This window comes from Camellia sinensis, chromosome 13, assembly GCF_055761805.1.
Source record: "Camellia sinensis isolate YWXY chromosome 13, ASM5576180v1, whole genome shotgun sequence".
In the NCBI taxonomy this organism is placed as follows: domain Eukaryota; kingdom Viridiplantae; phylum Streptophyta; class Magnoliopsida; order Ericales; family Theaceae; genus Camellia; species Camellia sinensis.
Window position 1 is genome coordinate 55,980,519 of NC_138973.1, and position 24,727 is coordinate 56,005,245.

Sequence of the window (24,727 nt, forward strand, 5' to 3'; positions counted from 1 at the left end):
TTTGCCGACCAAATAATTTGGTCGCCAAATATGAGGTTTTGGTGACTAAAATAATTTAATCGTCATATAATAACTCTTTGCCGACCAAAAAAAAAAAATAGTAGCAAAATGGTATCTATTGGCTACAAAATGTTTTTTGGTCACTAAAGCTTGAATTTTTTTTTTAAGAGGCAAACGAATTAATTTTGGCACCTGTGTCTCCTCTCTACACTTACACAGTTTGCTCTATGTTTTGTGTCATACACACAGAGAATAGAGTTTACACCAAACCTCACCCCCGCTCACCACTGACGATCACCATCGTCGCGCGCCACTGTCGCTCGCCAGCGTCGCATGGCACCCCCGCCACCGCCGCAAATCACCTCCCCCACTAGCGGCGAATCATAGGTCTCTCTCTCTCTCTCTCTCTCTCTCTCTCTCTCTCTGGGTGTCTATCCCTCTTTGTTGATCTCGGTCTCTCTCTCTCTCTCTCTCGCTTAATCTATTTCCCCATTTCTCACATAATACTCTAGGGTTTGATATATTTTTTTAGTTTAATTTTGCGTTGATTTCTGAAATTGGTTTGGTTCAAAGCATGTTTGTTTTCTTCAATTTTAAGGGTTTGATGGCCAAAATAGTTAGCCCTAATCCATTTTCGAATTGGGTTCAACTGGTTTTTTGGGTTCAACTGGTTTAAATTCTGAAATTGGTTTGTAATTTCTAAAATTGGGTTCAACTGGTTTGATTTCCCCCTCATTTTCCTTTCTCTCTTATTAGTTTGAAAGCTCTAATCCATTGTTGTGTATTTATTTGCATGTATGGCCAGTAATATACGATTTTATGTTTATTGACCATGGCTAAATATTTGAATTGGAATTTGATGGTATGATGCTGCCCTAATCCTTGATTCTATGTTTATTTCCCCTTTTTTTTTTCCTTTTCTTTTCTTATGTGGTGTTTTGTTCTTAGAAAATTCTAAATGGGTGTGTATCATATATTACAACTTGTATAGTCTTTGGTTATGACATTAGAGTGTTGGTTATGATTTCCTTATAAACATTATGCCACTAGTTGTTTTTTTTTTTTTTTATCTGCTAAAAAAGAACATTATTGATAAATCGCAAAGTACATCATACAAGGATTACATTAATAAAAAGAAGGAAGGTGAGAGTGCAAGAAGTATCATAATTAACACATCCATCCTAATTATGTTGGCACCAACATACAAATTCAATCATATGCTAACATTACACCAGGATTGATGAGAAACCAAAAATCAAAATCAAAATAACAACAACCACTCTGGCTGCCCTGTTTTCAGCCACACAAACCAGAGCAAAAAATAGCTAATCTTGACAGCAGCCACCCAATATCAAAAAGATCCTCCACCAAAGCAAACTTCATTTGCCTTAGGTTACAAAGTCATTTACTGAAAAATGTGCCATCTTATTAGAAGACTTAAACCAAAGAGCAACTCTAATGTTGACAAGTTCACATATTTCATTAAAACTGGGATTGCAACCATTAAATACACACTTATTTTTGTGCTTTCAAATGGACCGAAGTATTGCAAGGGATATGGCTCTCTAGATTTTCCTTTCAACTTTTCTCAAATTGTCACTAGCCCACCACTGAAGTAATTTATGGTATTAGTTATGACTCATTGTGATATTTGTTATGATATTATTTTAGTTATAATCCAAGAGCTCTTTAGTTATATTTTATTTGATGTTTGGTTATAATTCTTTTTTTTTTCTTTTTTCTTTCGTAGTTATGACTCATATAAGATTGAGTTATGACATTTATGGTAATCAACTTCACAAATATCATAAGCTAGTACAAACACTCAATTATTAAAAAAAACTAAACAAATATCATAACTCACATTTTGTACACACCTTTTTGAGGGTATGTACCATAGCATTACCCTTGGTTATGACTCGTTATTATTTTTTAATTATGATTGAAAAAAAATTGTGTAATACCCTGGAAATTCACACTATAATGGACAATAATAACATGATGTCATTAAATCCCAAAAGGTCATCTTTCTCATTGAACTAATAATCAATTGTTTACACTTTAATAAATACATTCCCATAATATTTCAATTTCCCTTTTCAGTTCAATGAACTAGATGACTTAACAAAATATAAGCCCCTTAGGTGTACAACATCACAAAATACATATAGTAATTCTGTTACAAAATCCCAAATTTAAAGGAAAGTAACCAAAATGCTTCTGACTTCAACTTTTCCCAAAAAGAAAGTGGAGCTAATGCTTGAACCAATCCTTCAATGAGGCTGAACTTCATCAATTCCTGAAAAATAAATTAGGGTTGAGCTATATGCCCAATAGGAATACATTTATCCAGGTATCTAATCCTTTGAACAAGTTTATGGTATTTATGTGATAAAATGATACAATAAAATTCATCTTCACAGATAATCATCAACAATTCCGAATGAACCGAATAATATAACATGGCCAATTACAATTCATGTCATCATATAAAACAATTAAACATCCACAACCATGGAAATCATGTCACACATTCACCTACATGAGTCCAATAGAGAACAACCCTTACTTTCACTTTTTGCAAACAACCCCCACATTTGCTGGCTATTATACGGCGGGACGTGGACACCCTAAAGAAAACCATCCATTTTTCAACTTTCGCCGGCTATTATACGGCGGGACTGTGTGGACACCCCAAAACATTTTTCCACATTCGTCCAGAGATAAGCCTAGACAAGGCATTTGGGCACCTTTTTAGACTCCCCGCACGAGTAATAACTCAACACCACATTTACCCAAAACCGACTCACACAGTGGACTCATGGATGCTCAGCAATTAATTCACATTCTAATCCCAAAATCAAACATCAAACATTACGATATATATGAACATCGCACAAGACTCAAAGAACAATAGCATACAAGCTATAATTCCTTTAATTATATCAATATCCACATTTCCCATCTCTCCATTGTTCTCAAAGTTTCATGAATCAAAAGAAATTCCATTGAGTTTTGTATCTTTTACTCAACTTGGAAACTTAGGGTTTCACCTAATTTGGGGGTTTCTATTCTTTATCACCAATCTAGATTTTAACCACATTTATATTCATATTTTAAAGAAGGAATGGAGATATTTCAAACAAAATATTAAGCAAGTGAGTAAACATGTGAAATGAGGGTTTAATCCAACAAAATATTCAATTAGTTCACAAATCACACACAATACCATGAAATCTCCCAATTGATTTACAAATCACATACAATATCTTGAAATCTCTTCAAAAATGAGGACATGCAAGGATGAAAGTGCCCCTACCTCAACTATCAAGCCCAAAATCCAAGCTTCTTCATGAATCTATCGCAAACCCACAATCCAATCAGTAGGTAATGATAATCTTCCAGTGTTCTTTGCCTCTAGCAAGCAATTTTGGGTGGATTTCAAAGGTATGAGAGGTATTGGGAGATAGAAATCTAGGGTTTCATAGAGAGAGGAAGAGGAGATGGAAGATGGAACAAAAGAGATGAGAGAATGATCTAGAATCACCATATTTAAAAAGCTGATATTGCGTTTCCCGCTCGAGCATAACTTCCCACGCTCGAGCGTCCAGACACAATCAAGAGGGTCCGCTTGAGCAATAACTTCTTCGCTCAAGAGAAAAAAGAGAAACTTCACAAGTTTTGTAGTGCTACAGTAAATTTACTGGAAGCTAACATTTCACGCTCGAGCAGACATGCCTGAAATGCAACAAAATGCTAGGAGCAACAATTCTACGCTCGAGCGGCGGTTTCCCTGCAACGGCCCTGAAAACAAAATGTCACAATTTAGTTGTGATAAATTTGGTAATCAACATCACAAATATTATAATTTGCATACATATGTACCAAAGAATGACTCTTTTTTTTATACTGATTTTGATTTTACTCTTTTTTTATTGAGATTTTGATAGTAATGGATTGAATGGTGTTGTCCAGTCTCGTAGGGCCTATCATGGATTCTATTTTAATAATTTGAATAGTTTATCATTAAAAAAAATTAGGTTGATTCGATATATTAGCCTTTTCAATTTGTTATTTTTATCTCCCCCCATCCCCTTAAAAAAAAAAAAGATATGTGTGTTTTTACAAATAGACTATTCATATTTTTTGTGACAAACACGATAAATTAAACATATTATAATTGTCATATCAAATTATTATTTTTTTATTTTTTTATTGAAATAGGGCTCGTGGTGAATCTAACGAGTCCAGATAGTGCACTAATGACTAGGCACAATGATATGGTGATGACATGGAATAAAATAATATATTTTTATTGATGGCGTGGAATTTTTCTAATAATCACAATAACAATATTTGCAATTAAATACAAAATACTAATTATTTAGAAAATTACCTTAATATTTTACTTTTCCATACCCACCTTGTTTCGTCTACTATATTTTTCAAGCCTTTTAACGAGTAGAAAGTGTAATCTCTCACTCTCAGTGAATATTACTTCTGCTTGACCATCTTTGCTTGATGTGTAGGGTTCGAATAATGGACAAGAGTTGGATGATGATAAAAGATAGGCTGAAAAGTAAAGAGTATCAAGAAGGCATTCAGTCTTATTGAGTTTGCTATGAAGAATTTAGGACCTGGGGATGAAATTCGTTGTCCGTGTATCTATTGCTTGAACGACATAAAATTTAGTCGACAAGTTGTACGGTTGCACTTGATTCAAAGAGGAATCGCGTGTTCTTATCGAACTTGGGTGCACCACGGGGAACATGTTCCCATGTCTCGTGATCATCCTACTATGCGAAACGATGATACTGAAAGCAATGGAGCTAGAATGACAGCCAATCACGAAAATTTGGGTGAACTTCCTACCATGTTAGAAGAGATTTACATGAGTGGTCTTATGAATGATCATATCGACGAAGAGCATACTAGTTCGGAGAGGCACAATTTGTTAAAGTTCATGAAGTTGTTTGATGATGCTCAACGCAAATTATATTCAGAGTGTGAAAAGTTCTCCATCTTGTCCTTCGTAATTAAGATGTTTCACGTCAAGGTGTACAATAAATGGAGCAACAAATCTTTCGATATGGTTATGCAAATTTTCAAAGACATTCTACCAAAGTGTGATAAAACTGTTCCATGGACCCTTTATGACGCGAAATAGTTCTTACGTGAATTGGGTTTGGGATACGAGGCCATTCATACATGCAAGAATGATTGTACTTTATTTTGGAAGGATAACGTAACATTGGAAAATTGCCTTACGTGTATGGAGTCTACATACAAGTTGAATGACAAGACGGGTAAAAAAATTCCACACAAAATATTGAGGTACATTCCTTTGACACCGAGGTTGAAGAGATTACACATGTCGAAAAAAACAGCCACAGATATGAGATGACACAAAGATAAACGTGTGGATGATGGAGTATTACGACATCCAGCTGATGGTGAGGCATAGAAGGACTTTGATAGGCTACATCCTACATTCTCTGCGGATCCTCGGAATGTAAAGGTAGGGCTTGCCACAGATGGTTTCAATCAATTTGGAAATATGAGTACATCATACAACATGTGGCCCGTAATCTTAATGCCTTACAATCTACCCCCATGGAAGTGTATGAAAGATCCATTTGTGATGATGTCATTACTTATTCCCGGACGAACCGCACTTGGAAGAGACATCGATGTTTACTTGCAACCATTGGTAGAGGAGTTAAACAATCTGTGGGAGCATGGTGTGCAAACATATGATGAATCAAACGGCCAAATATTTACAATGCTTGCAACAGTCATGTAGACCATCAATGACTTTCCTGCATATGGTAACATGTATGGTTGGAGTACAAAAGGTTACTTGGCTTGCCCTAATTGTAACATGGATGCATCATCTCAGAGTTGCGAAGTAAGATAGGGCATATGGGTGCTCACCGGTACTTACCTGAGAACCATAATTGGCGAAGAAGTAAGCTCTTCAATGGTGAAATTGAGAACCGGTCCAAACCTATGGAGTTATCAAGAGAACAAATATTGGTGCAAATTAATTTGGGGATGTACAGGCCGTATGGAAAGCATCCAAACAACTGAAAAAGACAAAGGAATGAAAAATATGTTGATATGCATTAATCGCTATCTTATGAAAATGAAAAAGAAAAAAAGAGAATGTTTTCAAATTTGTGGAAAATCATTTTTATAGTAAAAGGTGAAAACAAAAATCATAAATGTGTGAAATTTACCATTGAAATGGTGAAATTGCCCATCATTCTCTTCCAATATATTTCTTTTTGTGGGTATTGATTTACAACCTCATAACCAAACAATTCTCTTGTTCGAGATCTAGGGAGCTTAGGTGGAGAGCACATGACAGAATAGATTAAGCCAACACATGCACATAAGAGAGTAAGAAATACCGTGGTGGCTCGTCCATTCGGGGACACTCTAACGATCAAGTCAGTAACTTATATCACAAGATATTAACTTGAGTAAAACAACTCTCAATTAAAGCGTCCCTTAGACCCACATGGGTGCTCTCTTTATGTAGTGAATAGTATCCAATTCGCCTAGAAATCTTACTTCATGGGATTCTATCATTTATAAGGATATCACTTATCTAAGACTCCTTCTATTTAGATTAGAATGAACTCCCTTAAGAGTCTCATCTTTGTCGAAACACAGAACCTAAAACCATTTTGGACTCTTGTCATCTATTCGAATATCTCGGATTTAGATATGATCACATCATAACTCGGCGACTTGGTCCATCCACGTGGCACCTCGGCTAACAATCTCTTCCAATATATATATTCTTCTTTTTTTATTTGTAACCTCTTCCTTCATCGTCCACCAACATGCCACCATTCTTAATCATTGCCAACCCATTTTCTATGTCACTACTCACTCTTAGGGTCTGTTTGTTTTGGAAGATGGAGGAAGAGATGGGATTGAGATAGAGGTGGGATCTACTAATATTGTGTTTGTTGGAAAATTTATGGAGGGGATTCATAGTACCTTTAGATTATGATGGGTCTTCAGTGTTGGGATTCATAGTTCGCCGAGAGACATGGTATTAAAAAATAGTCTATTCGGCTTAGGGTGTTACTGGTCGTTTGGGGGGACGTCCGGCTGGTCATCTGGCCGGTCAACCGTCCAAGAGCAAATTTTTTTTTTTTTTTTTTTTTTTAAATGTTGGGCTACACATTTTGAACATTAATATTTAATAAATTCTAGTTTTTGTTAAGTAAAAACCATGGTTTTTATTTGTTTTATTATTTCATTTTTATTTTATATAAAAATAATTTAACAATACCCACACAAACAACTATTATCAAAACAAATACAATTTTACTTAATCCTATCACTATTAATCCATCATTATCAATCCCTTCCATTCTACATTTGAAAACAAACGGGCCCTCAGTCTCCTTCCTTGCAAATCACTATTGTTAAAGAGAGAAGGAAATTGTGACCGTTAGAGAGATTCGTACAAATTTAAAGATGGGAATGGCGTGGGGGAATGGAGAATCCATGGTTTTGCAAAGAGACTTGCATGGGATTATGGGTGTTGTGGTGGTAATGTTAAAGGGATTAGGGTGCTTTAGTGGTGTATAGAAAGAACTAGAAATGTTGTGATAGTATGAAAAATGAACTAGGGGTGCAGTGGTGGAGGAAGTTGTAGGGTAAGCAAATGAGGGAATGATTGGAATTGGGGCTAGTGGAAAATGGTGGAATAGAATGGGATTAGAGCAATGTCACCCCCTGAAGTAATTAACAATAGGATCATCTCACAATAATTACCAATTACCAATACATTTCAAAATATGATATCTTTGCATTCATATGATCCAGTTGTATAATATATGGCACATGCACTTGTACATTCATAAGTTATAACCCTGAATCTATAGCATGTGTCATAAGCAAAAGATATAAATAAGAGTTAAACAGATAAATGAATGCCTTAATGGCTACAACTTTTCAAGTCGATGCTTGGTTACAACAAAAGTGAGTTTGAAACTCAATACAAATAAAGCCCTAGGCTTGTACAAAATAAGTACAACAAGAACAAAACAAGAAGCTCTTGGCTCCAAGTCTTCCCAAGCTACGACCTTGGCAGAGGCATATCATCAGCACTTGAAAATGGTTTTCCACATAAGGTGAGCCAAAGCCCAGTAAGATATTCTAACACAGCGTATGAATCTTAATGAAGTTATAAAGTGAATGCATATGCAACACTCATGCCAAAACATTTTATATCTCTTTCCAAAACCATGCGATGCCATACTTATATCACAGTTCATGAAAACATTTCATTTACAACAGAAAACAAGATAGTGGCGACAACACTGGGAATCTCTAGGACGTGTCTATAAGTAGGCTACAAGCACTACCAATTACCATTTTTACCGGTATCAGCTGGAAGGCTCGGTACATATCTGTTGAGCATAAAAATCAGGCAACTAGTACTTTTGCAAACTTTACAGACCACTTAAGCAACCGATGTTTCACTCGAGCGGACTGCCATGTTTTTGAAAATTTGACTAAGTGTTTCAACTTACATTTTGGCATCCTCATTGCATCTTAGGCATTCCTACGCCTTATTTAATACGTAATTATGAGGATAAGAATTAGAAACACACCAAGATAGAAAATGAATGAGTTATGTGTTTTCCGGGTGTGTGTTCAATAAGCATTTGTTATGTGCTTGTGTAGGTCACGTGCCATAGGCTATCCAATATGTCTGCACAGTCCATTTTGTTATCAGAGCTATCTGTGAGTAACAACTCTATAAAGCTATGTTTGATTATAAGTATTTTCAAAATGATAAGATATGATCTGTTTATGAACTGTTATTTTATGAATAATGAATGAATGTTCGATTTTCTAAAATGCATTTGTGGCATCCTTAGTTCACATGGCCCTCGCTCAAGGGGAAATAACACCGTGACATATGTTTATATGGCTCTCGCCCGGGGGAAACAATACTGTGGCTAATGATAATATGGCCCTTACCCGGGGGAAACAATATTGTGTTTTATACATGGCCATTACCTAGGGGAAACAATACCATGGCTACTTGTGCACAAGATATGGACCTTTGGGGTCGTCGATACCGATTATGCATATTGGTCCTAGGGCCAAGATGATATGATAGCTAATGGATGTACCACATATAACTGCTTATGATTTCTGGTTACATATATAAATTTGAATCTGTTTCTGATATGAACTCTGATTCTTGAAACTATTTGGACATCATTCATAAATCGATTACTCTGTTGTTATTCACTAGACTCCAACTCACCGTATTATTATGTATGTATGTAGGTGACCAGGCTCAGAGTTGATTGCCTGGAGTTTTATTCTATTAGCCAGCCACAGTGCCTCCCGATGAGGTTCCTATTTTGCAGTGGTCGAGTTTTTGTGAATCATGTGACAAATCTTTTGTATTTATTTTGTTAAGTTGAACAGGCCTTTTGTTTGTCTATATGTGTGAATGGTGACATGGGTATGACGTCTTAATTATGTAAATTAAATTTTAAATTTTCAGTCTCATGTATGTCTACACAGTTCTATGGACGTTAGATGTTTGTGTTTGTTTCCATTAGCCCTTGTATGTTATTTATTTGTTCAGAGGCCTTAGTAATCCCAAGATCACTGGCTAGTTACAACACTAAACCTATAGGGACAGGTTTAAATCGTAACACTAAGGGTGGCGGACGGGTGACCAACTACGGGGTTAAGATATGAAAAACTAATTGGTTATAGGTTAGAGGAAGCGATAGAAAGTAAAAGGGATGAAACATAAAAAATTCATGGGCTTGTTTGGTTTATTTTTGGGAGAGTTGTTTTTGAAAAAAAATTTTGTTTTAGAAATTTTTTTGATTTGTTTGGTTGTATATTTTGAAAGTAGTTTTGGAGTTTGGAAGTTTGGGATGATTTGATATTTTGTTGTAATTGAGTAGATGTGTGTGAGAGAAAAAGCGATTGAGAAGGAGAGAAGAAAGTGAAAAAGTGATTGATTGATGTGTAAGAGAGAGAAAGTGATTTTGAAAATTTTTTGAGAAAAATCTCAAACCAAACAATTTTTAAATTTTTTTTTTCTAAAACTCATCTCTAAAACTCAAACCAAACATACCCCATATTCTTATAATTAGTTTTGAATTTCACACTCCTTTAATTTTTTATTTTATTTTAATTCTTCATTCATATTTAACATATTTATGAATTTCTCTTTCTACCGACATTATTTGGGAAGCCACATTTCTATGGATAGTGCATTTCCCTATATATGAAAATTTGAAAATATATATAAATAAGTGGAGTCTAGTCGAATATATAAATTTTAAAAACCTATTTAAATTTTATTTCTTTATTTTTAAAATTGATTTTAATCAAATCAACAACTATCATGAATTAACCAAGACTCGAGTTAGAATAATATTTATTCTAGAAAATACTAAGAATCTTGTATAAATTATCAAATATGTATTTAAAATCCAGATCATTGCTATTATTTTATGGAACTACTATGATGACCTAAAAATGGCTTCTGTCACACACAACTCACAACATACACAAGAAGACCTCTGAGACCACTTAGGCTTTGTTTGGAAAGGATTAAACTGGTTAAATTAGTAGAAAAAGACAAAGTAAATTAATTTAATAAATAAGATAAAATATCATATTTAAATCATAATCATTTTTTTTTCTCTCACAACTCTCATATCCAAATTAAAAAAAGTCAAAACTTCTTTCTAAACAAAACTAATTCAGCTAGATTAAATTTGTTAAAAAGTTAAAAAGTCAAGCTACATTAACCCTTCCCAAACGAAAGCTTAATATTATAGACACGTGGCAAGCAGTCTTTCAGTTTGTTACGTCACCCCTCATAACTTTGACATTGGCTCTTAAAAGAATTGGGGCTTCTCTTTCTCTCTATTCCTCCTCTGATGCTTCATACGCCATCGAGCTAATTTAGAGTGGCAGAAGCCATAACACTCCTTACAAAGCCATCGTAGAGGGTATAAGGTTCCTAATGAAAAGATGCAACTGTTCACTTGGTCATATCCTGAGAAAAGGAAATACAGTTGCAGACAAGTTGGCTAACAGAGGTGTGGCTCAATATGAACATGTGGTGATACTAGATGATCCCAGAGTATGTAAGAGCTTTGGTCAAAGCAGATATGACTGGAATTAGTATTGAGAGGGATTAGCCCTCCATTTTGTTGTAATACTACTTTTAAACTTCTATGTTTGTTAATTTTTGGTTGAATAAAAAAAAAAATTCTCAACCTCAGATTACAAACTCCTAACTTATCATGCCTTAAAATAGGAACTTTTTTATAGCTATAAAACCCTTATCCACCAAAATATCGAATAGGGGAGAATTATCCTAGCAATGCATTAGCTTTTTCCTTGTTGCACAAAAAACCTTTCCATAATTTTGGTCACTATGGCTTCCATATCCAAAAAAATGATTGTGTTTTGCGTGGGAGCAATCTTGTGCTCATTCTTGGTGAGCACCACAGCTAAAGATATTCCACGTATGGAAATGGAAAAAAAAGAAGAACATGAATTTGAAGCTCAAGATGACGACTATATTGGCTATGGTGCTATACATCATAATTACGTAAGGCCACACCCCATAGGTGATGAACCTCCGGCCAACAAATACACTAGGGGATGTGAGAGAGAAGCTCATTGTCGTCAGGGATGAGGAGAATGAAAGAGGCACTCAAGAGATTTTGAAATTCTTTGTTTTAATTTTTTGTTTCATTCTTCATATGTTGTTACAGTTGCTAATATGTTGTAAATTAGAGGATTAAGCTTATTTGATCCTATGTTATTTGCCAAACATCTCTCAGATGTTTAAGGTATGTTTTGTAACTTTCTATTTATATTTATAAAAGTTCTAAAATTTTTGTTTTTAAAAATTTATAAATAATTTACAAAATTTATTGAATTCTTATAACTATAAACAAAATTGGCTCATTCCTCCTTCTCCCATCCTCCGGCCACCATCCACCCCTAATCACCAGCACCACTCACCAACACCTCTAGTCACTACCTCTTGCGCTTAGGGATGGCACAATACCCCAATTTTCTTGGTCCCTGACTCTCCCGGACCCTAATGGGATGGGTTTGGGAGTAGTTGAATAGGGTAGGGTCGGATTTGAGGAAGCTTTTAAAAATCCCAATTGGGTTCGGGTCGAGGTTGGAGGGGAATATTTTTTACGCGAATCCTACTTGACCCGCAAATATAATAATAATACTACATATATATGTAATAGGTGTATAATATTTTTAAATTTTTAGAGAATATATATAATATCTATACAATCTATTTTTCAGTTTCTATTAAACAAATGTGATCATTTATTGTTTTAATGCTCTCTTAAATATTAAATTTGGAATTGGAAAAAAATAAAATAAAAATAGAATAGAATAAAAAATATAGAATTTGTTGGAGAATGTATTTGAAAATATGGTTAGTTAAAATAAAAAAATAAACATTTAATTAAAATTTAACTATTTTGATGGAGATACTTTAATAGGCTAAACTGTAATTTAAAAAATTTATGAAGATGAGTCCAAAGAAGAAATGTGGAGAGAAACTCCTAAAACAGTATAAAATCATGATTTTCTTACATGTTTACCCTCTTTTTCTCTTTAGTCATTTCTTATCTCTCTTTACTCACATTGCAATTCCCTACGACTGGTTTTTATTGTCAATCACCACACCGTCACCGCCGTTATTACCACCATCACCGCCACCTCATCTCCATCCATTTCCTGTTACTATCCTCCTATCCCACAACAACCCTTAGCTCTCCACATGTCCCTTTTTTGCTACGTACCATTACGACGTCATGCACTATGACTATCATTCATATCCAAGATTTGATCCAAGTCCTTGAAACAATATTATTATTTATTTTGAAGGAATTAAAATAAATTATTAAAATTTTGAAAAATTTGAATAACTCGAGATATTGATTCTTGATAATATTTCAAATCTAAATTGTGAAATACCAATCTCAATCAAATAATCAATAACAAATTGACACAACAATTTAACGTGGAAAAAATCATAATTAAAGCACCTTCGATTCTGATAAAAAAAAAAGGCGAATTACACTAATAGTTCTTATAGTTTGGGACTTGTGTCACTTTGGTCTCTAACTTTTCGATTGTGATACATTTGACTTTAAATTTTGAATCTTATTCCAAATAAGGACAATCAGAGATGTTTCCTTTGCAAATGGTCCATTCCAAGGGCAAAGTCGTAATACAATTTATTTCGTGTTGGTTAACTTGTATATTGTTTGAAATGTAATGGCCTTTTTTTTTTTTAAATAAATAAAACTGAAACTTTTTTGATTATAAAGTTCTGTTTGGTTTGGTTTTCATAATTTATTTTGAGAAATGTTTTCTAAAAAACGAAAAATTAAATTGGTGAAAAAAAAAACACATCGTTTTTATATAATTTTATCTTTTGGGAGGATAGAAATAATTTTTTAAAATATTTATTTTCGTTAAATTAGTTTCTATTTTTTTTAAAGTCAAATATGGTGACAACTTCGATATCGTTATTAAATCAATCCATTAAATCAAAAATTGAAAACTAAAAATATTTTATATATTAAACATATCGATTATACGTTAAAAGCTTAATAACCATCCATTACATGATAAGTATCAAAAATATCTGTTAACAATAAATATAACAATCTTTTACATGATAAACATCCAAAAACATCAACAAAAATAGCCACCTATATATTACATGATCATCACCCAAACAAATACTAAAATTTACTTTGGTAAAAAAATAGAAATGAAAAAAAATTATCATTTTTATATAATTTTATCTTTGGTAGGTAGAAATAATTTTTAAAAATTAAAAAATATTTTTTTGACATTTATTTTTATCAAACTAGTTTATATTTTTATCAAATTGACAACTTTGGCCTTCAAATGGAGCAATGGTGTCTTCAATTATTCTTATTTGGAACGAAATTCAAAATTCAGAGTCAAATGTATCACAATTGAAAGGTTAGGGACCAAAGTGACACAAGTTACAAATAACAGGGACCATTATTGTAATTCGCTCTAAAAAAAACTATAGGCCAAAACCACAAAGCAATACATTAAAAAGGCAAAAATGAATTACACATGTATACCTTCAGTTATCTAGCGAATTCACGCTCATATTGAACTGACCCTAATGTGCCTTTTCCACTACCGTCTTCACCTCGACATTGTCTTACCCAACGTTGAATCCACAACGCTGATGTCGAATCCACGACAATGAGCCACTTCGGAATCCACCAAAACTTCAAGCCTAAGTTTCCCGGAATCTACCGAAGAACACCTCTCTTTTTTGTAAACATAACAGTAAAAACAACTCCTTGATGAAGTCAATATAAAGCTCTTAGATTCATTGATCACTCTCAAATCATCAAGAAAACACTTATAAAAATAACCTTTAATATAGAAAACCTTGGTAGCTCTACTCTCTTATTAGAATTTGGATTGCTTAAACCCTAAAAATAACAAGTAACGCACTTTATAATAAATAGATTTGCAAAGACTGCTCAAATAACGCACTTTATAATAAATAGATTTGCAAAGACTGCTCAAATAACGCACTTTATAATAAATAGATTTGCAAAGACTGCTCAAGTGCACACTTCACCTGTAACGCCCCAACCCTTCACACGTCATCGATATTGTCCGCTTTGGGTCACGCCCGCACGGATTTGTTCTTCCCAGTGGGTCACCCATCCCAAAACTACTCCAGCCTAAGCACGCTTAACTGTGGAGTTCTGTTAGGGATTTCACCACCCGAGAAAAGGCCTCGATGCTATATAAGGGTACAGGTTTTTACTTTTATAGCCCAAGAACTCCCTCTCCATTCCCGATGTGGGACACCGGGGCCTTATAATCCAACCCCCATAAGGCTGCACGTCTCCGTGCAGTAGCCTGCCATCTCGCAAGCCCGCAAGCCCACCCACATGCACCGAGAGACGCTAGGGGCCCACACTCGGTACTCTGGAGAGTCGCCTCTGATACCATTTGGGCTATAAAAGTAAAAACCTATACCCTTATATAGCATCGAGGACTTTTCTTGGGTGGTGAAATCCCTAACAGAACTCCACAGTTAAGCGTGCTTAGGTTGGAGTAGTTCTGGGATGGGTGACCCACTAGGAAGAACAAATCCGTGCGGGCGTGGCCCAAAGCGGACAATATCGATGACGTGTGAAGGGTCGGTGCGTTACATCACCGCTTGAGCGGTGTGAGTAAAATCAGCGTAAAACATATAGGCCGACCGCTCGAGCGCAACATTCACTACTTGAACGATAAAACTTGCTTCCTAGAAGTTTAGTTTGCAAGCAGAGATACTAGATGCTCCTATTCGTTGCTCGAGTGCACAAATTACCGCTTGAGCAGTCAAACAATTTAATTGCATGCTCCTATTCACTGCTCGAGTGCACTAATTACTACTCGATCCTTGTACACAGTTAGCGAAGTGGCAAACATGAACAACTCAAGATTACAAACTCCTCCACATAGGCACAATTCAGGTTGGATTCAACTGAAATAAAAGAGTGAATAAAATTATAACTGAAAGGAATTTTGTCAAACGAGATTGCTAATTATAAAAATCTAACGAATTTTAAGTGTAAAAACATTAATTTATTTTAAAATACTTAAAATTGCATGGAAATAATGAGATTTTCAAAAAAATTGGAAGCAAAAGTAAAAATGACTAGGTTTTGACGGAAGGGGAAATAAAAATATAACTTTTAATAGGGTTAAAATGCTAAAATTTATTTCATAATAATGATAAAATTGATATTTTTCAAAGGACAATTGCATAATTTAGAGCTCGTTTGGGAATTGGTTATTTTAGTTGGTTTTTTATTTTTTATTTTTTATGAAATTATGTACAAAACATAGAGAAAATGATATAATTGGGTGTTTTGATTTTTTTGACTATTTTAATCAAAGAGCATTGTTATTCAGGTTCAAAAATTAAACTTACTTTCTAGACCCAATGATGTGTCACTTTATTAAAACATCTAAGTGAAATCTTTTTTTCAATTATTCTCTAATCATCAACTACTCATCTTATTGACACATCACTGAGTCTAAAAAATGAATCTAAAAAATATATTTATATATTATTTTTTAAAACTGAAAAGTCACATACCAAACAATCCCGTAGTGTGTTTTATTTCTAGATCAACAATAAGCTCTTCCTAGTTGTTTTTGTGTTTTCCTTACTAGTTAAGAAACTCTTTTCTTGGCGAGAGAACAAACAAAACTTCATTTCTTTCCATTTCAAAAAGTAGTAGAAAGTGCAACAAATGGGAAGAAAATAGATAATAATAAAAAAAAGAGATACTTTTAGGAACATGCAAAGGCAACTAGCTAGAAAAACCCAACTCATTATAAATTGATATGGACCTAGGATCACGCTATAATACACTTTTAAAGGGTTATGATCAAAAAAATCATTATTTATATTTTAAAAGGTTGTGTAATATATGTTAATTAATTATAATAGTATTGATTATAACAAATATTATAATTAAATTATTTTTAATCATAACTAAAAAATAATAATGAGTAATAATTAAACACCACATAAAATATAAATAATTTTTTTTAAAATTATAATCAAAATAATAATCATAAAAATTTATAATGAGTGATAAGTAATACCACAATTAGTTATAATCTAGTAAGAACTAACCCACATCAATATAAACATAAGTTATTTATCAAATACATATCAATTTTTAATTGAAATTATTTTGAAATTATGTTTTAAAAAATATAATTTTGATCAACAATTAAAAAAATAAATTTATAAAAAAATCGATATAAGAGTGGAGGAGACAAGTGTGTTTGGAGATAAATTTTCAAAAAATTTCTTTTAGAGAGTTTAGAATTTTTTTTTGTTTGATTGGTTATTTTGAAAATGGTTTTGTAGTTTGGGAGTTTGGAAAGATTTGATATTTTGTTATAGTTGTGTAGATGTGTGTGAGAGAAGAAATAATTGAGAATCAGAGATGAGAGAGAAAAAAAAAAGTGATTGATTGATGTGTAGGAGAGAGAAAGTGATTTTTTTTTAAAAATTCAAAAAATTTAAACCAAACAAAATTTTAAAAAATTTTCTCAAAAATTATATCTTAAGATACAAACCAAACAAATTCAAATACAAGAGGAAGTTTCGCTTTACCTCCAGTCATTCTGACTGTAAGATATTTTTGGGTAAATTACAAATACACTCCTGAAGTTTGCTTAAAATACAAATTGTCCCATGTGGTTTGAAAAATTACAAATACCTCTCTTTCAGAATTTTTTATTTAACAGAATTAATTGAAAAAATAAAATTTCTAACTGTTCACCTATACAATAATAAAATTATCTAAATTTTTAATGAAAATTAAAATTTAACATTATTAAAAAATGTTAATTCATTTGATAATTTATTTTGAAATTAGATGCCTTAGGGACATAATGTAATTTCTAGAACTACAAGGAGTAATTTGTAATTTAAATAAATATCAAGGGGTATATTTATAATTTACCGGATATTTTTTAGTAGACTTTCTTCTAGAACATTCAGCCACCCTTTTTGACCACTCATTGGGACCAAATATAAACAAAGATAAATTAAAAATACACTTTTAAAGGTTTGCTTCAAATATAAATAATCTTATGTGATTTGAAAAATTATAAATATTTTTTGATTAGAATTTTTTATTTAATAAAATTAATTAAAAAAATGAAAGTAATAATTGCTCTCTTATAAAATAATAAAATTATCTAAATTATTTATTAAAAATTGTTGATTGATTTCATGATTTATTAATAAATGGACGATTTGTTATGAAATTAAAAAGCTCAGGGATGAAATATAATTTTCAAAACCACACAAAATTATTCGTATTTTAATCAAATTTGAAGGGATGTATTTATAATTTACCGTATAAATAAAAATCTACCACCACGCGCATCTAATGGGCATGAGTTATTTGAATCTCACATTAATTTTGTTTTTTTAAAAAAACTTTTTCTTATACATTAGTTAGGGTAGACATGATTCGGATTGGTTTGGATGGAGATAAATCAAGACCAATCCGTTAACTACGGTTTCTGAAAAATTGGAACCAATCTAATCCGTTTAAATTGTGAAACCAATCCGAATCAATCCATTTAAATATAATGAATCAGTTTAGGACTATAGATTCACATAATTAAATAATAAAAAAACTTTAAAATATTTTAATTTTATAAAAACATAAACATAGCATCAAGTAATAGAGGTTTTTTTGACTTTTGTGAGAGAAAAAATGAAATGATTATAATTTTATTGTGACATTATATCTTATTAGACTAAAAAATTTTAATGTAATATTATGTCTTATTAAACTAAAAAATTATTTTATCTTTTTGTGACAATTTTAATTAAAAAATTTCCGTTTAATATATGCCAAACCAGGATTAAATAAGATTGAAATAAAATAGAATGGAAAAAAGGTAATGTGTTGATGATCACATGCGCTCTAAAAGTAGTTGGGTGATTGGAGACACTTTCGGGTACTCAGACACGCGGACACGTACAACCCATATGTAGATGTAATTGGAATTGGGCTTACTGCTTTGGCAAAGGCACAACAGTGATTGTTGTGCTTCATTTTGTGATATATTATGAAATTATTTTTATGATCTGAACCGTTCATTTCGTAGGGTTTGTTGAGTACTTTAAGCCTACCAAAAATCATATTAATCGGATACCAATAACTATATGATTGGTAACCAAAAAAACAAACAGGAAGTTTTTCTTTTGAAAAATAATATAAAAATATGCAATTCGATCATTAGTTGTTGATATCCGATTAATATGATTTTTGGTAAGCTTGAAGTACTCAACAAATCCTACAAAATGAACGGTTCAGATCATAAAAATAAACCCATAATGTATCACAAAATGAAGCACAGCAGTCACTGTTGTGCGTTTGCCATAGTAGTGACCCCAAGTCCGATGTAATTTAGCTATCTCTTGACGGCCAATTGTGTAATGACCCATCACGTATGATAATTAGTACTTGATTAGTTAAGAAGATTTGAAATTTAATTACCGGGTATTATAATTTAATTCGGGATTTATGGGAATTGTAGGCCGGTCTGATTCATATATGATTCTATTAAAGAGTTATTTCGAAATTAGAAACTAAGGGTCCAAATGGCTTAAGGAAGTAAAATTGAGAAATTGAATCAATTTAATTTTAATTACGGACCCATTTGAGAGTTTAATTAAATATTCGATTCAGTTTAGTAAAATTGAGATTCGATTAATTAGGTCCTAATTAGAGTTGATTAAGTCATGAGAATTGAGAATTGTGGTTATTATAAATTAAATTTAATTATGATGTGTTCAATTTGAATATGTAATTTATTGATAGAAATTTGAGTCTGATCAAAAATTGAAGGCCTAAATAATTTGGAAAATCAAAATTGATAATGATAATAAATTTAATTTAATATTTGGAGCCTTTTGGGAGTGGATTAAAAATCTGATTCAGAAGGATAAATTTAAATATAATTAATTGGGTATTATGGAAGTCGAGTTAGACTAATTAAATCATGTAGGAATCGTAATTAGTTATGATCAATCAAGGCTAATTGATGTTTAATTAAATTAAAGTGTGATTAGTCTGTTAAGCTAATGAAACATGGATTCATATGATGTGGACAAGTGTCCCACTAAATTGATAAATAAAATAATAAAATAAAAGGATGAAGAATGGAGTCATAGAAGCTTTGTTTCTGCTGGAGACAAATTAGAGAGAGAGCACGGCTGAGATTAGAGAAAGAAAGACAGAGTGCACGGCTGAGAGACCAAGAAGAAGAAGAGAAGGGGAAGGAGAAAGCCTTGTGGGATACCAAGATTTAAGTCAAAAATTGTGGAAAAATCATCCTAAGGTAAGAAATCTTATCCTCTGCCTACTATTGTTTAAATAATGTAGATATAAATTGATTTAAGGTGAATTTTGAGGGAATTAAAAATAAAGCTTTGTAGGTCAATTATAAAGGTGCTGTTTGGTATTTTCAGTTTTCTGTTTATATTTATAAAAATTTAAAAAGCTCAAATAAAAACTTGTTTGGTAAAATTTTTGATTTATAAATCAGTGGTCTCAGTTTATAAATTTGGGCAAAAAATGAAAACACAAAAAATGTGTTTCCATTTTGAGTTTTCAGTTTTTTTTTTTTTTTTATCACCCAACACTAGTCACCACCCGTCCCTATTTTCCACCACCGTCTTCCATCACCACCACCCCCACCATTTTCCACCACCACCTGCCACCACCCACCTGCCACCACCATCCACCACCCGCCACCACCACCCACCTGCCACCCACTCGCCACCACCACCCACCCCTTGCCACTACTACCACCACCACCACCACCACCACTACCACCTACCTGCCATCCACCACCCGCCACTACCATCCACCGCCCACCGCCACCACCCACCACCTACTTGCCATCACCACTCACCACCCACTTGCCACCACCATCCACCACCTGCCACCACCAGCCATCTGTCACCCACCCACCCACCACCACCACCACTGACACTATCACCCACCCGCCACCTACCTACCACTATTACTTACCACCACCCACTCGTTACCGCCTACCACCCGCCACCGTCACCCACCCACCCACCCACCACCCGCTACCTACCCGCCATCCGCCATCCACTTGCTACCACCACCCACCACCCGCCGCGGCCACCACTACCACTACCCACTCGCTACCACCCGCCACCGTCACCCATCCAACCACCATCACCACCCGCCACCACCTGCCATCCGCCACCCACCACCCGCTACCACAACCACCAACCACTTGCCACCACCCACCACCCGCCACCGTCACCCACCCACCCACTACCACCACCCGCCACCTACCCGCCACCACCACCTACCTGCCACCACCCGCCATCCGCCACCCACCTGCCACCACCACCCGCCACCGCCATCGCCACCACCCACTCGCTACCATCCACCACACCGCCACGGTCACCCACCCACCTGCCACCGTTACCCACCACCAGCTACCTACCACCCACCGTCACCACTTTCCATCATTGTCTTTCGCCACCACTTGCCATTTTTCACTCTTTTTTTTATTTTTTATATTTTTTAAACATTTTGTCAATTACCAAACGCGTTTGTAGTTTATGTTTTTCTAAAAATAAACAAAAATCAGTTTATAAAATTTTTGTAAACATAAACTGAAAACGTAAACGTTACCAAACACACCAAAATTGTTAAGATTTGGGTTTGCATGTGAAATCAAGTTAGGATAAAGAATATGAATTATGGTTTCTTATATTTGTTTAACTTGGATCCAATTTCATATAAATAGGAGGAGTTAGCAAGATGATGAATAAATGAAGTTATGTTCAATTTATGAAAATTAATTTAGAAATTAATTATTTTGCATTCAATTTTTGTAATCTTGCATGAATTGGGTCTTATTTCTACATGCATGTAATTTGGAAGAATTAAATAATAAATATGGGTTTTGATCTTAATTATTAACCCATGCATGTAATGTAATCTAAGAGTTTGACTCAAATTAAACATATTTTGGAATATCTATGACTATGAATTAAATTGAGGTTAAAATAAATTGAGTTAAGCTTGAGATTAAGGAAATGAGTTTGGGAAAATTTATCAAGTAAGTTTAATTTGTGTTATTCCTCATGAATTTGGACTTCATCTTTACATGCATCAATAAATCTTTAAGAAAGTTGGAGAATTAATTTCATGTCTGGGTATAAGGAGAGCAAGTTTTGGGAAATTATGAATTCATTGACATTTTGAACTTAATATTGAATTAAAGGAATTTTGGATGTAATTGGTTTGAATTTTGACCCAAATTTTACACATGCAAATATTTTCTAAGAGTTTTATAACTTTAATTTCATGTTTTAGATAATCCTCCATGCATCATGAATTAAGAAAATTATGGAATTAGTCTCATGGATTTTGTGAGAAATAAGGTTTTAAGTAAGGAATTGAGTGGACTCATAGTTGTGGAAATTAATTTGGAAAATTAATTATTTGATTTGATTTTGTAGTATTTTCCTGTAATACATGAATTTTAAAGGAATCGAGCCATTCAAGTTCATATTTTGAAGAGACAAAGGAAATGTTTTAAGAAAATCAAGTTTATGGAAATTTGGAATTGATCCTAAAGTTTTGATTTTATAATTAGATTTTTTTTATTTAATCTATGCATGTGATGTAATTTAAGAATTTTATTCAATTTAGATACATTTTAGAATAATTCTATTTAGATACATTTTAGAACACCCATGATTATAAATCAAGTATTTGGTCAAGAATTGAGTTAAGTTGATTTTGTTATTAATAATAAGGTGGGATCTATTTGTATTACATACATCATGGAATTTCAAGACGTTGGGAAGTCTAATTTATATTTTAGAATTGTGGGTTGATATTAATAAGATGAATTAAAACTAAATTCTGGCAATTAGAACATGATTTTGAATGAATGTTTTCTAATTGAAAGTGCTTACTAACGCATACTATGGTTCTCCATTTTTGTGTACCAGAAATACATGTTTTGAGACTTTGAATACCAGATTTGAATTTAAATTGCAATTTTGGAATTTCAGAATTTGCGTTGTTCACTCGAGCGAGGAAAGTCTCGCTCGAGCGTGAAAATCGAGCTCCTAGAAGTTTTTCAAATTTTACAGTCCGCTCGAGCTGCCAAAGTGGCGCTCGAGCGAGGACCCATTTTCAGCATATTTTGGAAAGTTGCATTTAGTTCACATTTTTATTATCATCTCTTTCCAAGGTATTCTAGACATGATTTATGACTCAATAAAGATTAATAAGCTACCAATCAACATAGATTAGTTAGTGAAGAATGAATAATTGATCTAGTGGTAATTGTTTAAAAAGCCAAGTAAAAGATCAATCTATTTGGAAAAGAAGGGCTTAGTAATGAAAGAATATGTGAAATAAGAACCCGGTTTATTTGAATGAGAAAGAATAAGCATAGTAGAACTTCGGACTATTTAGATGGAAAAAGACTAGGAAAGTCAAGTTTGATCAAGGGAGTAATATTGTATTTCAATGTGTATGTGTTATGTGTTTGTGTAGGTCACGCGCCATTGTCTGCCTGATTTATCTGATATGTCCAATCCCTCTAATTTGCTTCTGCGGCTATCTGTGAGTAATAACTCTATAAAGTTATGTTTAACTTCAGTATTTTCTGTCTGGTATGGTATGATCTGTTTTCTGAATCTTACGAATTATGAATGAATGTCCAATTTTTTGAAAAGTATTTGTGGCACCCTTAATTCACGTGGCCCTCGCCCGGGGGTAACAATACCGCGACCAATCTGCACGTGGCCCTTGCTTGGGGGTAACAATACTATGGCTACTTGCGCACAAGATATGGACCTTTATGGTCATTGGTACCAACTATGCATGTGGGTCTCTGGACCAAATTGATCTGATAGCTAATGGGTGTACCACGTATGATCTTATGTAAAGTCAGAATAAGAACATGAGTGTGTATCTGAATCTATTTCTGTTTGAAGTCTGAATATGTTCTGATTTAATTACTGGATCCTAATTTGTGCTGGACATCATTCATAAAACCTCTTTACTTTGTTATTATTCACTGGACTCTAGCTCACTGTATTATTTATGTATGTAGGTGATCACGCGCGCGACCAGGCTTAGAGGCATCTGCCTAGAATTTGTTTTTGTCAGCCAACCTATGTTCCTCCCGTGGAGGTTCCGGATATGTCAAGTGATTATGGCCATGTGATTTAAATTTTAAGTTTTGTTTTCGTGTTTGGTTGAACAAGTCATGCGTATTTCGTAAATAGGGCTAAGTCCCTTTTTGTCTAATCTGTATATATATAATGACTTAAAGATGATGCGTATATATGTATATAAAAAGTTTAAAATTTTTCTGTCTCATATAAGTCTGCACAACTCAATGGACATTGTATATTGTTATTTGCTTCTGCTAGCCCCTAATATTATGACAATCTGTCTCAGAGGCCTTCGATAATCCCAGGATTACTAGCCGATTACGATGCTAAACCTGTAGGGGCGGGTTTGGGTTGTGACAAATTTCCCATGGATTTCAATTCTTCTAACAAATTTTTTGAGACACCCATTAAGGCCTTTACATGACCTTTCATTTTTCCTTTCACTTCCTTGGTTAGCAATTATTTGAGAAAAAGTGAGCGAGCGACCGTGGGCAATTGTTTAAGTGATCAGGGAAAGGATATTTAGGAATTAAGTTAAGTGAGATTTTTAAAGTTTGAGTTTATAAAAATATGTTGATGTGCATTAATCGCTATCTTATGAAAAAAAAAACAGAGAGAGAGCGACTCCGTTTGGGAAGAGCTAGATTGGGCTTTTTTGGCTATTTTAGCCACAAAAGACAAAATATGCTATTTTAGTCACAAAAAATAAAACATCACATCCAACCCATAATCATTACACTCTTCTCTCACAAAAAAAAAATCAAAAAGCCCTTCCCAAACCAAGCTTTTTAGCCCAAGCTAAAATAATCAAAAAAGCCAAAAAGTCAAAAAGCCAACCCACTTCCCAAACCAACCTAGAGAATGTTTTAAAATTTG

The 24,727-nt window shown here is 33.6% G+C and overlaps 1 long non-coding RNA gene across 1 annotated transcript; it reads left to right on the forward strand.

Moving 5' to 3' along the window:
• The first annotated feature begins 19,717 nt into the window (after positions 1-19,717).
• LOC114284825 (uncharacterized) lies at positions 19,718-24,061 on the forward strand. Its single transcript, XR_003637045.2, has 3 exons — positions 19,718-20,004; positions 23,226-23,294; positions 23,788-24,061. It is a non-coding gene; the product is annotated as an uncharacterized LOC114284825 (long non-coding RNA).
• Positions 24,062-24,727: the final 666 nt, after the last annotated feature.